The sequence below is a fragment of the Oryzias latipes genome, chromosome 1 (genome assembly GCF_002234675.1).
Source record: "Oryzias latipes chromosome 1, ASM223467v1".
In the NCBI taxonomy this organism is placed as follows: domain Eukaryota; kingdom Metazoa; phylum Chordata; class Actinopteri; order Beloniformes; family Adrianichthyidae; genus Oryzias; species Oryzias latipes.
This window is the reverse complement of record NC_019859.2, coordinates 34,879,532-34,895,708: the sequence shown is the minus strand read 5'-3', so window position 1 is coordinate 34,895,708 and position 16,177 is coordinate 34,879,532.

Here is a 16,177-nt window from a genome sequence, read left to right as displayed (position 1 = left end):
TCTTGTGCAAATGTGTGTGATGTTTGCAAGGCGCATTCGTACATTTAGGGCTTTGCACGACCGTTCCTCGTATGTCTAACAGACATTTCATGCATGATCCACCGATGTTTAACTTTTTACATCACGTATACGGTGCCATATGAATATGACATATGAATTGCATTTAAACAGCGCATTAATCATTTTTCATGTTCTATGCTGATTTACGTTTTCTCTGCTTTATTTGTACCTCAATAACATTAACCATCATAAGTAATCATTATAAGGAATCAAAATCTTCAAAAATTTCACCTACAACCATAACCAGTAATCCTCAACTTAACACTTCCTCTGGGACCGTGCGGCCTGTGCTGAACCTTTTTCTCAGCTGCACGGCTTTTGGAAAATTAATTTCTTTCTGGTGTCGTTTGTGCCTTCCCCTTGTGTCAAGCTTTTCACTCTTTTTTTTTTTTTTAACTTGTCCTGTCCAACAGCTGGGCAGACAGATGAGAGCTGACGGCCTCTTGTGTTGGACATATTTTACTTTAACAATAGGGGTTATTAATCTTCAGACAAACCAGAGGTATGTCTGAATAAACCCCTTTTGTAATCCAGGCCAAACTTTATTCATTTTATTTGTTTTTGAAATTCTTTTGTGTTGGACCGGACGGAAATGGAAAGAAGGGAAGAAGAGAGAGGGGTGTTAGAGAGAAGGGGGGGGGGTAAGAGGGTGATAATAGGAGGGGGGTAAAACCATGAAGCAGCATAAAGCAACATGCTACTGGATGTTTATCATTACGGTAAGGTTCAGATAGAGTACAAATCTCAAAGGGGCGGGGCCTGTCCTCACACACACTCAAATGTTATAGACACACATGTTAACTGCAAAAATGCACACATGTCTCCATGTACACAATACAGATATTGTTCACACACGCATACTTATGCCTTCAAACCAACTTGTGTGAGATATTTCATTCAATCACGCAAACTATTAGTGCAACGGTGAGCTAACACCTGTGCTCAAATGAGTGTTTATGTTCTTCTAAAATGGATGATGGAATGTGAAAAGAAGGAGGGGGAGCGACCAGCCACCCCAACACCAAGACCCCCGCGGCCGCGGCAGCCAGAAGCCCCCAACGCCACGCGGCAGCAGGCAGAGAACAACCGCCCCCCAGGTGACCACGTCCGCCACCCAGGCCAGGGCCAGCAGGACCGCCACAAGGCCCCCAGAGCAGGAGAGCAGGGAGGCATGGGGGGAAAGAGAGTGCCGCCCTAGCCCAACCAGGAGAGCAGCCCCCCCCCGCAGTGCCAGGAGGGCCCAACGCCGGGCCCCACCCGAGAGGGGTGCCCACAGCCCCAGACGAGCACCCCATCACCACCCAGGGGTTTCTGGGCATCCCCCCGCCCCAACCCCAGGTCTGAGTCAGGACCCCCAAGGGAGACCCGCTCCGCGCTCCAGGCAGCCATCCACCAGGCCCACGGTTGGTCCAGAAAGGTGCAAGACAGGGGCCAGCCGCCCCCAACCCAGGAGGGGGGCAACCCAGGGAGAAGGGAGCCCACAAGGGTTGTTGTAGACATGGCCCGACCAGGCTCGGCCACCGATGGAAATTAGCGAGGCCCAGCACCCGGCAGCAAGGACCAGCCAGAACCCACCCCACAAGGACACAGACACCCCCAGCTCAGGTGTGATATGATCCCCGGCTCCTGGCCTTGCCAGAAAGCTCAGGGATCCCCCTCCCCGCGCGGAGAGAGCACCGCCGGGCCCAGGAAACCGTCACCCGGGGGACACGGCCGCCGCCGCCAAGGGCCCCGCACGCCCCACCAGGGATGGGGTAGGGGAAAGATGTCCAAGGTCCCACCTTTCTTGCGAAATGACAGTGTGCGTGTGTATTAGTGAGGGTGTGTGTGTGCATGTGTGTGTGTTTATGTTGGAATGTATATTCTGAGGGGGGAAGGGTTTGTGTACAAAGGGGGTGCAGTTAAAATTGGCGGGTAGGGTGCTAAAAGGACATCTGCTGCTTGCTGGCAGTGATGTCCAAGCACCCCCCTTACCAAGGGCCCTACATGTCTAAGGTGCAAATAAAACCGAGAGAGGGGGGGCCCATTCCGTACGGCAACCATGGGAGCGGGACCACTGCCAAGTAGCCCCACCCGCAAGGCGTAACGCAGGCTAAACCCCCCACCCCCTTACCCTAATATGAGGTTATATGAGGAAGGGGGTAAGTTGGGGACAGCTGGTAGACTGTCCCCCGGTGGTCAAATAGCCGTCCCCCAGTCCCCCCCCCCCCCCCCCAGTAACGCGCCCCAGCACCACCCGCCCCCCACGGAGAGAGAGGAGCCAGAAAGCGCCGCCCCCCCCCCCCCCCCCCCCCCCCCCCCCGGAGCAAGCCCAGGCCCCCACCCACCCCCAAGCGCCGGCCCTGGGAGAGCCCTGGTCAGGCCTCGACGGGACCGGGCTGCCAACCGGCCAGGGCAACCGCCGATCGCCTCAGCGGAGACCCCGACCCGTCGAACCCCCACAGGGTGGGGCCGACAAGACCCCCACACCCCCCCAGCTCCCGCAGCCCCAGCGCATGACACCCAGAGCAACCGGGGGCCCCAAGAGGGTTTGCCCCGCCCCGTCCCAGAGCCAGGGAAGGGTTGATCTCAGCCCCAGGTGTAGACAGGCAGCCCGCCCAATGACGCTGGACCTCCCCCCCAAGCAGGACCCCCCGCCAACCCCCCCAGCGCAGGCAAAGAGACCCCCCCCCCAAGCCAAGCCGAACCACCACTCAACCTCCCCCACCACCATCCCCCCCCCACGCCCAGAAGACCACGCAGCGCCCCAGCCCGCCCCACCCAGGCACCGGACCCGGCCCCCCCCCCACCAACGGAGTCACCAGTTTTATAGAAACTGGTGCATGATCACTGATAATAACTGGATGAATGTTGGAACATTGGATATATTTTAAGAGAGAGTTACTAATTAATTAATAGTCTCCGAAAGTGAAGGGGATGAATCAGTGAAAGAAGGAAGAGTCGTCAACATTCGGGCCACAGATACTGGCTATGCAAAAGTCCTTATTCTGAATGGATATATTAATAATTACAAATCTACCTTCTGGGTCAGTAACTGTATCCTTATGAGTAAAATTAAGGTTTTCATTAATCAAAACAGCAACTCCTCTTTGTTTTGAGTTATAACTAGCCGAATACATGACTGGAAATTGTGAGCAGCACAGGACATGGTCCAACGAATTCGGTAAATAGGTCTCCTGCAGTAAGGCTATATCTGCTTTTAGACCATCCAGGTGATTTAACACTTTCATCCTCTTTGGCCCAGAGCCAAGTCCACGCACATTCCAGCTAACGATTCCAGCTAACTTGAGCACAGGTGTTAGCTCACCTTCGCACTAATAGTTTGCGTGACTGAGTGAAATGTTTCACATCCGTTAGTATGAAGGCATAAGTATGCGTGTGTGAACAGTATTTGTATTGTGTACATGTTGACATGTGAACATTTTTGGAGCCAACAGGTATGTTTGTAACATTTGAGTGTGTGTGTGGACAGGCCCCGCCTCTTCTAGATTTGCATTACTAAACCTGACCGTAATGATTATAAACATCCAGAAACTTGTTGCTTTATGCTACTTCATGGTTTAACACCCCCCCCCCCCCCCCCCCCCCCCCCCCGCTAAGATCGAGGCCGTCGCTCAGTGGGAGACACCCCAATCCCGTAAGAAACTCCAGCAGTTCCTGGGGTTCTCAAATTTCTATCTTCGTTTTATTCTGGATTACAGTAGCGTAGCAGCCCCCCTCACGCGGCTCACTTCCATCAATCGCCCCTTCATCTGGGACTCCGCTGCTGATGCCGCATTCAAACGGCTCAAGACCCTGTTTGTGTCCGCACCAATCCTCATTCAACCAATGTTTCCAAACAATTCATAGTGGAAGTCGATGCCTCGGACTCTGGAGTGGGTGCTGTATTGTCCCAGCGCGAGGACAGTTCAGGAAAACTCAAACCCTGTGCATTCTTCTCACGCAAATTAAGTCCTACTGAACAGAATTATGATGTTGGCAATCGGGAGTTACTGGCAATCAAACTCGCGTTGGAAGAATAGCGCCACTGGCTGGAGGGGGCGGAACAACAATTCATTGTCTGGACCGACCACAAGAACTTGGCTTATCTACGCAGTGCTAAAAGGCTCAACTCTCGTCAGGCCAGATGGTGTTTATTTTTTGACCGCTTCAACTTTGCTATCACATACCGAACAGTCAGTCGTAATATCAAGCCGGATGCCCTGTCTCCCAAGTACTCCATTACCGAAAACCACACTGACTCTACCATTCTGCCTACGTCATGTTTTATAGGCAATCTCACGTAAGAAATCGAAAATAAGGTTCAGCAGGCCCAGAGTGAGATCCCCGCCGGTGTCACCAACCCTCCGGGCACTCTTTATGTACCAGACTCCCTCAGGTCCGAAGTCCTCACCTGGGGGCATACCTCCCGTATCGCCTGCCACGGAGGTATTTATCGCACCATTCGTCTCCTTAAACGCCGTTTTTTCTGGCCCACCTTAGCGCGGGATGTCAAGGAGTACATTGCGGCCTGCAGCACGTGTGCTCGTTCCAAGACCTCTAACCGGCCTCCCTCTGGTCTTCTGCTACCTCTGCCTACCCCAAGCCATCCCTGGTCCCACATAGCAGTGGATTTTGTTACGGGTCTCCCCCCGTCTCAAGGCCATACGGTCATACTAACCGTCATAGATCGCTTCTCCAAATCCGCTCAATTCATCCCACTCCCTCAACTACCCACTGCTTCTGAAACCGCCGACGCCCTCGTCAATCACGTCTTCAGGCATCACGGTATCCCTAGTGATATTGTCTCTGATCGTGGCCCCCAGTTCACGTCCCAAGTCTGGAAGGCATTCCTGGGGGCCACGGTCAGTTTGACTTCTTGTTACCACCCTCAGGCTAACAGTCAAGCGGAGCGGGCCAACCAAGAGCTGGAGGCCGTTCTCAGGTGCTTGGCGGCCCAAAATTAATCGGACTGGTCCAAGTATCGGAAATTATCGGGCGGAATATGCCCACAACACCCACTCCTTTACCGCCACGGGCATGTCCCCTTTTGAAGCCTCTCTGGGTTACTCACCCCCACTGTCTCCTTCTCAGGAATTGGATCTGGCGGTGCCCTCGGTCCAGCTCCATCTTCAACGTTGTCGGGACATCTGGCTGCAGACCAGGGCCGCTCTTATCCGCACTACGGAGAGCAACCGCCAGATAGCCAACCGCCACAGGGGGGTGAGTCCCGAGTACCAACCTGGCCAAAAGGTGTGGCTGTCATCTCACAACATCCCTCTCCAGGCTTCGTCCTGCAAACTGTCCCCCAGATTCATTGGACCATACACTATTGACCGGATCATTAACCCGACGTGTGTCAGGCTCCGTCTCCCGGCGGCTCTCCAGATCCATCCCACGTTCCATGTGTCTCAGATTAAACCAGTCTCCGAGAGCCCGTTGTGCCCGGCGGCCACTTCCCCGCCACCTGCCCGTACCATCAATGGGGCCCCCGCCTTCACTGTCGATAAGATCTTGGACGTTCGGCGTCTGGGTCGTGGGGTCCAGTTCTTGGTGGATTGGGAGGGGTATGGTCCAGAGGAACGTTCGTGGATCTCTCGTCTCGTTTTCTGGACCATACCCTCATTGACGACTTCCATCGAAAGGAGCCAGTTGAGGTGGCGGATGCCTCCTGGACGCCTCCCTGGGGAGGTGTTCCGGGCATGTCCCACGGGCCGGAGGCCCTGGGGAAGACCCAGGACACGCTGGAGAGACTACATCTCTCGGCTGGCCTGGGAACGCCTCGGGGTCCCCCCAGAGGAGCTGGAGGAAGTGGCTGGGGCGAGGGAACTCTGGGCATCTCTGCTTAGTCTGCTGCCCCCGCAACCCGGTCCTGGATAAGCGGAGGAAGATGGATGGATGGAAAATCTAGAAGCACAACACCTTGTAATATCACCTTTGTATCGTAAATCTAGTCATGGTTTTCTACTCTTTAATTTAAGTGTTTACCTCTGAGGCTGTCTTGCAACTGTTGTGTTTGCAAGTTTTGTACCTTAAAGTAATTTATATAGTATATGAGCATATTGATGATAGTAATCATTCACCAAACTGCATGAAATGTGAGTTGGCAGTGACTGAAAACAGAAACTTCAATGATACCAGTGGAGTCGTAGCCACTCTCCTCGTTTTGCTTTAAGAACATTCAGGACTGATGGCCATTTGCTTTTGGGCTTTCCATACAGCGGCACAGCAATTATGTCGAGGTGAGATTTTATTTCACTCAAATGAGCTCCTCAACGGTTCTGCAGGCCTGTAGTTTAAGCTGAAAGCTCAACAGACCCATTACAAAACATGGTTTGGAACATTTTGAGACCGCAAGACTTTGAACCCTGAATGGATGAGTAGCTGTCCGTCACACATGAAGCCCCCTGCCCAGATGAAGGACGATGAAATGTTAAAATGTGATCAGACAGGCTCTTCAGTTTGTGGAGGAAAAAGCTGTGTAGAAATGTGTGCAGTTTCTCTGTGAGATGATGGAGAGCCTAACTGACTCGCCCTTGGTCATGTTGGGTCTCAATCGTGAAAGTAAGAGAAAATAGCAACAGCCAAGAAGTTCTCAATAAATAAAGTATGATGTGAAAGCAGACAAAGTGTTGTGTCTTTGCCTGGAGGAAGGCTTTCTTTTCCTCTTCTCATTATGCAAAGCTTCATGTCCAGGAGGATCTCGCATCTGCATCAAGCTGCTGTTAAAATTGCAAACTTTAGCCCCATTCCTGTGTTGAAGTCTAACAAAAAGACAGTTCCCTTGACAACCATCTCCATTCAGTGCTGACGGCGCCCTTTTACTGCATGTCATCACACTCCAGAGCTGCCTCTGTGCCCGTTTGGTACAGTTGGCTGCCCATCTTTCTGGTGACAGAAAGCCTCCACACAATGAGTGTCAAAATGGCAACAAAATGTAACTGGTAAGTTATGCATGAAAAATGCACAACTAAAAGGATTTAACGCCTCTGTTGTCTACCCGCATTGTTACACATCTGTCTGATGTCCCACCCGGTGCCTGACTGCCTCGATGCCTCACTTTTTTTTACCATGGCAACCTGTCACACAATGCTGTTAATGATATAAAGACGATTGCATTTTCCAAGGGTTTCTTTGACTAATTGCAGTCCACTGCAGTGTTGCTCCACTCTAAAGGAGATGTACTCCTGAATATTACAGCAGGTATTTTGATTCTTTTCTGGAGGGGATGCCTTTTGAGAAGATGGCATGCCATCATCATATCTGTTCTTCTGTTGGTGGGAACTTGTGGGACAATGTCCATTTAGATGCACAAAAAGAGCAAAATCAGATGAGCAGCCTGAATAAAACACATTTCAGGTGAAGAAGATTAAATTATAAAGAAAGCAAGTCACTTGTAAGAGTAAAGCCAGAGTTGTTTTTAGAGCGTACATTTGGGACATTTTTCCATGTATGAAATTTTGGTCATTTGTGATACATGCGTACGGTGGCCGAGAGGTGCAAGACACCTTTACATTTAAGATACAACAACAACAAATCCCAGTACAAAGGAACACAACAGGAAATCACAGAACAAATTACAGAGTCCTGAAACACAAAAGCAATTCCGGGTGCAAATGACCAAATACTGAATTACAAAAAACAATCCAGTTTCTGAATTAAGCCATTTTGACTATGAGGGTAACATTCTGCAGGCACATCAAATGTTTAGTTATTTTTCCGGCATTGGGCGTAACGCGGGCATATTTTTGGCGGTCACTTATGTGTCGGGAGCAGCATCAAAACACACACTCTGCCAAATTACTTTTATTATTATTTATTATTTATTTTTAGTACCCTCTGATGGATTTGAGTGTGGTTTAAGAGGGAAAAAACTATTAAATGAAGCACAATATAGAAACATAGTAGCGACCCAGCTGCTTCGTCACTGTAGCGGAGACACGAGAGACGAGCTGCTAATTAATTGGCTGCATTGCAGAGCTGTCCTTGGCCCACACACAGCACGACTGCGAACTCAGGGAGGTAGAAATGAACAGAGGAGAAAAAGTATACTCTCCTCTCCAGCATCAACGCCCATGCATTTGCGCACACCCCAAACAGCCAACCAGCATGGACTTCACTTCTGCTCACAGCCCCCTCACTCATGGTGAGGAACTTTACACCCAAGATTCCCCACTTCTCATGAGCCTTAGGTGCCTAACCCCCAGGTTGCCACAATGTTATGAGACGCAAAGAGCCGCATGCTAATTGGCCAAGAGCCACCACCCCTGTTCTGGGGGAAACCTTCTTTTATGACAGTTTCCCTTCAATCTCTATATATCAAACATGAACATGCACCCTCAACACACTTCCGCTGCATGCTCCCTCCTCTTTCTTACAAACGCGGCACGCCGTTTCAGCACATACACATCCTCATTCTACAACACATGTTTCAATGTGGGCACATGCGGCTTATAGACAGGTGCGGCTTATGTATTGACTCCTGCCTGCCTAACCATGATTTAGCTTTGTGGACTCTTAGCTGAGATAATAAACCTGCTGCATCTGGATCCAGCCGTCTGCCTGTTTCTGTGACACCTACTTCCTGATGTAAAATCATATTTAAAAAAAAAAAAACCTTTAAACATTTCTCCAGAAGTAAAGGTTTGTAACTATACATTCAATTAAAATCCAGAGAAAGGGGAAGCTAGTTGAGCTTTATCAGATGAACTCTGGAGGACTGATCTTGTTGCCAACATCCCACTGATCCGCTGCCAAGCAACAGTCGGTCAGCTCCACACCAACAGGCGTGTCCGCATGAAAATGAGGAGTGTATTCACAGCCATCTCTTAAATTTGGGTGAGAAGCAGTGAAGGTCTCAGTGACCAGACTAAACCAAGTCTGTCTTCAGTCAAGCCTCTGGTTGAAACAGCATGTTGGAGACAGAGAGCAGCCTTTCAGCTTCAGATGTTGCTGCATGTGACCCAGCACAGATCACTCGGACAGGGCTCTGATTGTAAATATTTTTGAAGAAATAATTTCATGCCTTCATTTCTATTCTCTTAAAAAAATCCAATTTGATTTTACAAACACATCAGAGCCACATTGCTACATCTGCTTCGAAACAAAAATGGAAGTAAACACTTTTTTTTTCCAGGCAGAACCGCTATTTTACAAAGTTTAAAGATGAATAACTGATCTGTGAAGCAGACAAAACGAAATCTGTTCAATTCAACACCTCACATTTTGAACTTTACAAGAATCGTGATAGGAAATAGATTTCTGACAAACTTTAGAAAGCTGTTGCAGTGACGGCAATCTCTGCACAAACTGTCTTTTTTAAAAACACCAGTCTGGGTGCAGAAAATGGATTTTGTTCAAAACACGCATCGATCAGTCGACGCTGTAGTGAAGACCGTCCCTCAAGAAATGACACCAAATCTATGAATATTAAAAATGTATTTCAAAACACCCAGATGCAAAGTTGCAACATGATAGTGTTTGTGCATTAAACGGGAAATAAATCGAGCTCAGAAGATATGTGTACTAGAGCCTCATCATCATCAGCAGCTGCTGCTGATGATGATGAGGAACTACAAAACTACAATCTCTTTATCCAGTGCAGTCATTTAGATCGTAGGACTCAGAATCAGAATCAGCTTTATTGGCCAAGTACAGCGCACGTACAAAGAATTTGGCTTTGGTGTCTTGTGCTCTCGTGCAAACTAGCAAGGTATAAAAAAGTGTAAAGTGTAAAGGGGTAAGACAACAAAAAGGATAAATAATAAAAAAGAAATTAAATGGAACCGCAGAGGGAGAGCAGAGTGCAACGCAAAAAGTGCGAGAGAGCACACCACCATCCGCGGCGCCATCAGAGAAAAAAAACAGAGAAAAAAACAAAGGAAGAATCAAACATGGCGTTACTTTCACTCAGTTACATTTACTTGAGTAACTATCTAAAGAAATTTGGACTTTCCAGAGAGGTTTTTCTATAAAAAAAAGTTCCAACTTAGAGCAAAAGCTGATTTAGTTGAGGATTTGAAAGGAGTCGTTGCCCAGGCTTTGGTTGTGTTCTGGTGTCTGCTTGAACCTGGAGTTTCTCTTTCCCCTCTGTAGATCCAGATCAACAGCTGCGCCCAAACTTTGTGACAGGAACACAGCCGCAGAGGAGCGGTTCCATCATGGTTTTACCATCCCTGTGTTTTTTCTCCCCTGGTTTAAGTCCCGGCTGGGGGACCTGAACCGGAACATCAAGGGGGGGGCCTTTCTGTGTGGAGTTAGCATGTTCTCCCTGTGCATGCGTGGGTTTTCTCCGGGGACTCCGGCTTTCTCCCACCGTCCAAAAACATGCTTCATTGGTTCATTGTTTAATCTGAATTGTCCCTAGGTGTGAGAGTGAGAGTGCGTGGGTGTGTGATTGTGGCCCTGCGACAGACTGCCTTTCGCCCACGAGTGGGTGGGATAGGCTCCAGCAGCCCTGTGACCCTGAAAGGGAAAAAATGGGTTTAAAAGACGATTGAATGATGAATCAACAGCACAGTATTCGTGCACGGTTCATGCATGATTCATGTCTTGTGTGACAGGTATTTATATTTTTTACCCCTCCAGTTGTCTATACCACGTGGGGGGTCTCACGTCCGGTTTGTCAGGGCTGGGGGTCAGGTCTCTCGAGGGGGCAGTGTCCAGTACTTTCATCCGTGCAATGTGCGCAGATATTACGCAGCGGCAGCGTGACACGGCCTTGAGACATGGCTAAAAGTGCCAGACATGCTTTGACTCTTCTTCTGAAATTCAGTTTGACTTTCAGCTTTTCAGCGTTCAGCTGTGCTCAGCATGCCGTCCTCCTGCTGCACAGCGGCGTCTGCCCGTCGCGCTGTCTTCCTGTCGTTTCCCGTGCTGCTGCACGCTTTACTCAGAGGAGGTGAAAACAGACGGCATAATTCACTCCTGATGCCTGCAACACTGTGATTCAGCACCAAGGACAGAGCTCAGGGCTGCGCAGGAACAGGTAACGACTCTTCTTTCCTCGGTAGCAAACGCATCAAACCCCTTCAAGCTGATTCCCTTCTAGCGCTCCTCACTGATTTGTGGTTTGTTTTGTTCTGTTGTCAATCATTTCCAAGGGAAGCTTCTTTTTACATCCAGTCCTAATTTACATCTAACGCCAGCGTAAGTACTTTTGTTTGTACTTTTCCCTCAGATGAACAAGAAGCGATCTCTCAGTCTGTCCGCCTTCTTATCACCGATCACTTCCCTGAAGAGCTGCGATCTTCTGCATGTGGGGTGGGGGTGGGAAGTTCCCCGAGTCTCTGTGCAATCCTCGGCCCTCTCTCCATCTCAGCTGCAGCTAATTTGTTTTCTTTCCCTCCCACTACGAAACTTCAAAGCCCTCTTCCCTTTCTCCTTTTCCTTTGGCTCATTCCCTTTATTCCTGCCTCCCCAACCTCAGCCTTCCTTCATTACATGCTCTGCTGGTCTTTGTCCACTGATAACACCTGACACCTGCAGAGCGGATGAAACGAAGCCAGCCCACATCTTTCTCTCCCTCTCTGCTTTTCATAGCAACCAGTCCGGTGTCCTGGCTGATCACTTGCTCCGGTGGTCCATGCGCTGACGCTAACAGGAACCGATATGGTGACGGTGAAAGCTTCAGAGTTATGTTTCTGTCCCAGAGAGACGACTCGGGGGATCTCAGGCCATAAATTAACTAAACAGGATGCAGACGGAGAGGAGGCATCTCGTTCTGACTCTGAGTGTCTAACTAATGGCCACGTGTGGTCTTACATGAAGAACAGGGATGTTTCAGGGGCCCTTCAGTGACTGACAGGGACAGGCGAGAAGGGCGGAGCCTGACAACCTCAGGCCTCAACCAACTCTGGTTCATTTTGGGTTTTTTTCATCAACATTGACTGCTGCTCCTGTTTTATGAACGTCATTTAAATTCAATTTCTTTGGCCTTTGCTCTCTTGTGGAACAGCTTGACAATAGTTGTTATCCATTAAAACCTACATAGGGACAAAAAAACAGCTTTCCTCCATGCAACCCCAGTGAAAGAAAAGGACAAAGGAGGAGGTCATGGAAAAAAAAAGAAGACATTTTTGTGCTGTTTTATTTTAAAGGCGCAAGAAGGAGAGAGAACCCTGGGCGACAGGAATGAGCCAGGACAGAATGAGATGGACAGACCAGCACCCGTGGGTGGATGTTTTAGAAAAGACAATGGTGATTGCATTAGACGCCCCTTCGCCTCAGGCACAGGCAATATTGCATTTCCTGCTGAGAAGAACAACATGAGAAAAGACCCACCAAGGAGATGGAATTGGCAGCCTGTCTGGCAGAGCTGCTGCTCTCTGTAAATATCAGGATGAAGTCGCCCGCTCAGAGCAGCCTCATCTCTGCAGGAGGAATCTCACAAGTTTGCAGAATTCCACAGGTGTGAATCATTAATGTTTACTGAAAAATGGAAGAATCCTTTCTGAGGAAAATCACCAAGCACTCGATTTTGTTACTTGATAACTTGTTCTGCAATGTGCAGCAATGGTATCTGGATTTAATGAAATAGCATTCTGATTATAAACAATGTGATTCACGTTACTGTTTACTGAATGTTTTCTGAAGATAATCAATAAGAACTTCATTTTGTTCAGAAAAAGATTAAGAAAACTGTGCAAAACTATAAAATAAATTAACTCAGTTGGGGTGGGATTGTAGAAGTTTGCTTCTTCCCGCTCCTTTTCAAGCAATAAAACAAGCTCCGCTTTACTTCAGTAAACGATCAAATGAGGCTTAACCCTTGTGCTGTCTTAGATGACCCCACCCTTCCATTGAGGTGTTCTCCCTACCATGACAAAGGTGGATAAAGGTGGAAAGATTTCATGTAATCCATGGACACCAGTGAAGATCACAAATCATTGAAGAAAAAAGGTTCAGAGCACTGTCTAGTGGGTCTAGATGACCCAACTCCCAATGTCAGAGTGCCTAGGATAGCACAAGGGATAAAGCTCAACATGACAACCCCAAGGCAGCAACAAAAGTGAGCAACAACAAAAAAGCAGAGGATCTGACAAGGGAGAACTAAAAAAGCGTAAACAAAAAAAGGCCTAATAGGCAGCCATAATCTGGAGTGACTGACAGGTGGGAAAAACGACCTAGAGAACATGACCAAAACCAGGAACACAAGAGAAAAGCCCAACTAAAGCACTGAATCCTCACACGTCGGTAAACTGATTTATAGCAACCTAAAACTTTCTGTTTTATTACAGCTTTTCTTTTGCTTGAAGAAAACATAGAAAACTGGGGGAAGAAGCAGTTTCTTGAAACGCATATTGACCCTGGTGTCTGTCCAAACTACTGTACTGAAGGACATTAAACAAGCTGTTGTCCACAAATGTCCGCATCAGTTGCTGTTTTTGGCCCTCTGGTGTCCCGGCGACAGTTGCAAGAGTGCGATTTATGTTGTGCTTTGTTCTTCAGCTAGTAAACTGTGGCAAATAAAGGTATTTGGTCAAGGCTGCCAACTAAAAAGGAGTAAAATTTCACAGAGGTCTCCTGTGATCTGCTGGACAAAATCCAATATGGACATCACGTCAGTGAAAGCTGAATGTGCTGCCTCTTCTCACGGGATGGGAAAAGTAACTGGAAATGACCTTTACCATGAGAACGAGCCTCTCACGTTCCCACTTCCTTATGCCCACCATCCTCCAGGTGTGTTTATGCCAAACAGGAGAAGAGCTTTATGAGAAAAACCAACAATCTGTGGGATTCAGAGACATCCAGAACACAACCGACACCATATCTTAAGAAAATAAGGTAAAACAAACAAATTACAAACTATTCTGTCTTTTATTCAGAAAAACTACCATCAAAATGACCTTATCTGTTACCTTTCAGGTGAGTCATAAGAAATGATTGCAGTAAAATGCCATCAAAACAGCAAAGGCAAAGCATCTGCAGAAATCGGGCTGTGATTTCCAGAATTTTGAAGTCTGAAATAGCAGCAGTCGAGGATTTGTACTGTCAATGTACTGTCAAAAAAAAAGCCAAAAATGTCAATAACAAATGTTCCCTTTTGGTTATTCAGGCAGAGAAGCAAACTGTCAGATTCATCAGAGTGGGTGAAGGAGGACGGAGCTTCTCTGGGGGCCGCTGCTCGCTGACCTTGGTGGTTGGTTTTAAGACAGCAAGCATGAAGGAGCTCAGACATGATTTAACCTCTGCGCTCCTGTCCGCCTTCTACCTTCAGACATGATGTCCTGAAATTGAGCCCATGTTGTGAGCACTTTGTTTTTAAAAGTGCATTAAGGGTTTTATAAGAAATGCTGCAAAAAGAACAGAAACAAGTTTATATTCAATTATTACGTAAGTCTTACGTAATTGTGAGTGATTTTCGTGAGATACATAGGCAAATTTGTGGCTTTCCAGAGACGTGTGTACCACCGATGTATAACCTTTAAATCGTGTATACGGCGCACATATCGCGTTCAAATGACATGATTGACACACGAATCACTAATGAATTGCATATAAACAGCACAATAATCAAACACGTGTCATGTTCTACGTTGGTCTACGTGTTCTTAGCGTGGTTTATTCATACTTCTTCCGTGATTTTAATGTGGTTCATTCGATTCAATTTCATTTCAATTTTATTTCAAACACAAATGAAAATAAACACAAGAGTTAAAAACAGACGTATAAAACAAGAGAGTGTGCTTGAAAATGAGTGAGTTGAGGTGAAATCTTGTATGATCACACCCCTTGTTTACAACACTTGATGATCTGTGTATTTCTATTTACAGTTTTTCGTGATACGTCTGTGAAAATTTCAGTTAAAGACCAAAAATGTTCTCACTGTTTCCACGTATATTCTCGTATGACCAATTTTCATCCATGCAATGTGCGCAAAATGTACGTAATGGATGTGTAACACGGCTGTTACTTAAGACGGACAGGAAAACTCGTTTAAACAAGTTACAGAGAGGCCTGTAATTTTCATTATAGATAAACCTGAGCTATAAGAGACAAAATGAGAAATAAAGTCCAGAAAATCCCATTGTCTGATTTTTAAAGAATTTATTTGTAAATTACGGTGGAAAACAAGTATTTAGTCATTGATAAAAGTTCAATTCAATACTTTGTTCTTTACACTTTGTTGGCAATGACAGCAGTCAAACATTTTCTGTAAGTCTTCACCAGGTTTTGACAAACTTTTATGGTATTTTGGTCCATTCCTCCATGCAGATCTCCTCTAGAGCAGTGATGTTTTGGGGGCTGTTGCTGGGCAACACAGTCTTTCAAATCCCTCCATAGATTTTCTATGAAGTTGAGATCTGGAGCCTGACTAGGCCACTCTAGGACCCTGAAATGCTTCTTATGAAGCCACTCCTTCGTTACCCGGGCAATGTGTGTTTGGGATGGTTGTCAAGCTGAAAGACCCAGCCACATTTCATCTTCAATGTCCAAGTCTAACCATACATGGCCCCATTCATTCTTTCCTTTACCTCGTCGTCCTGGTCCCTTTGCTGAAAAACAGCCCCAAAGCATGATGCTTCCACCTCCATGCTTTACAGTAGGTACGCTGTTCTTTGGATGCAGCTCAGCATTCTTTCGCCTCCAAACAGTACCAGTTCTTACCAAAAAGTTCTATTTTGGTTTCATCTGACCATAGGACATTCTCCTAATCCTCTTATGGACCATCCAAAATGCTCTCTAGCAAACTTTAGACGGGCCTGCACATGTACCGTGGTGAAGAACTAGCAGGGGGAAGCGTCTGGCCCTGCAGGGTTTGAGTCCCTGGTGGTGTAGTGTGTTACTGATGGTAACCTTTGTTACTTTGGTCCCAGCTCTCTGCAGGTCATTCTCTAGGTCCCCTGTGGGCTTCTAGGATCTTTGCTCACCACCTCCTTCCTTGGTCCTTCCTGGACCAACTGTGGGCCAGGTGGGTGGCTGCCTGGAGCACGGGGCGAGTTTCCCTTGGGGGGTCCTGGCTCGCACCTGGGGTTGGGGAGATGCCCAGAACTCCTGGGTGGTGATGAGGTGCTCGTCTGGGGCTGTGGGGGCTCTTCTGGGGAGGGGCCCTGCATTGGGCCCTCCCTGCACGGTGGGGGGGCTGCTTTCCTGGTTGGGCTGGAGCTGTACTCTCTGTCCCCCTATGCCTCCCTGC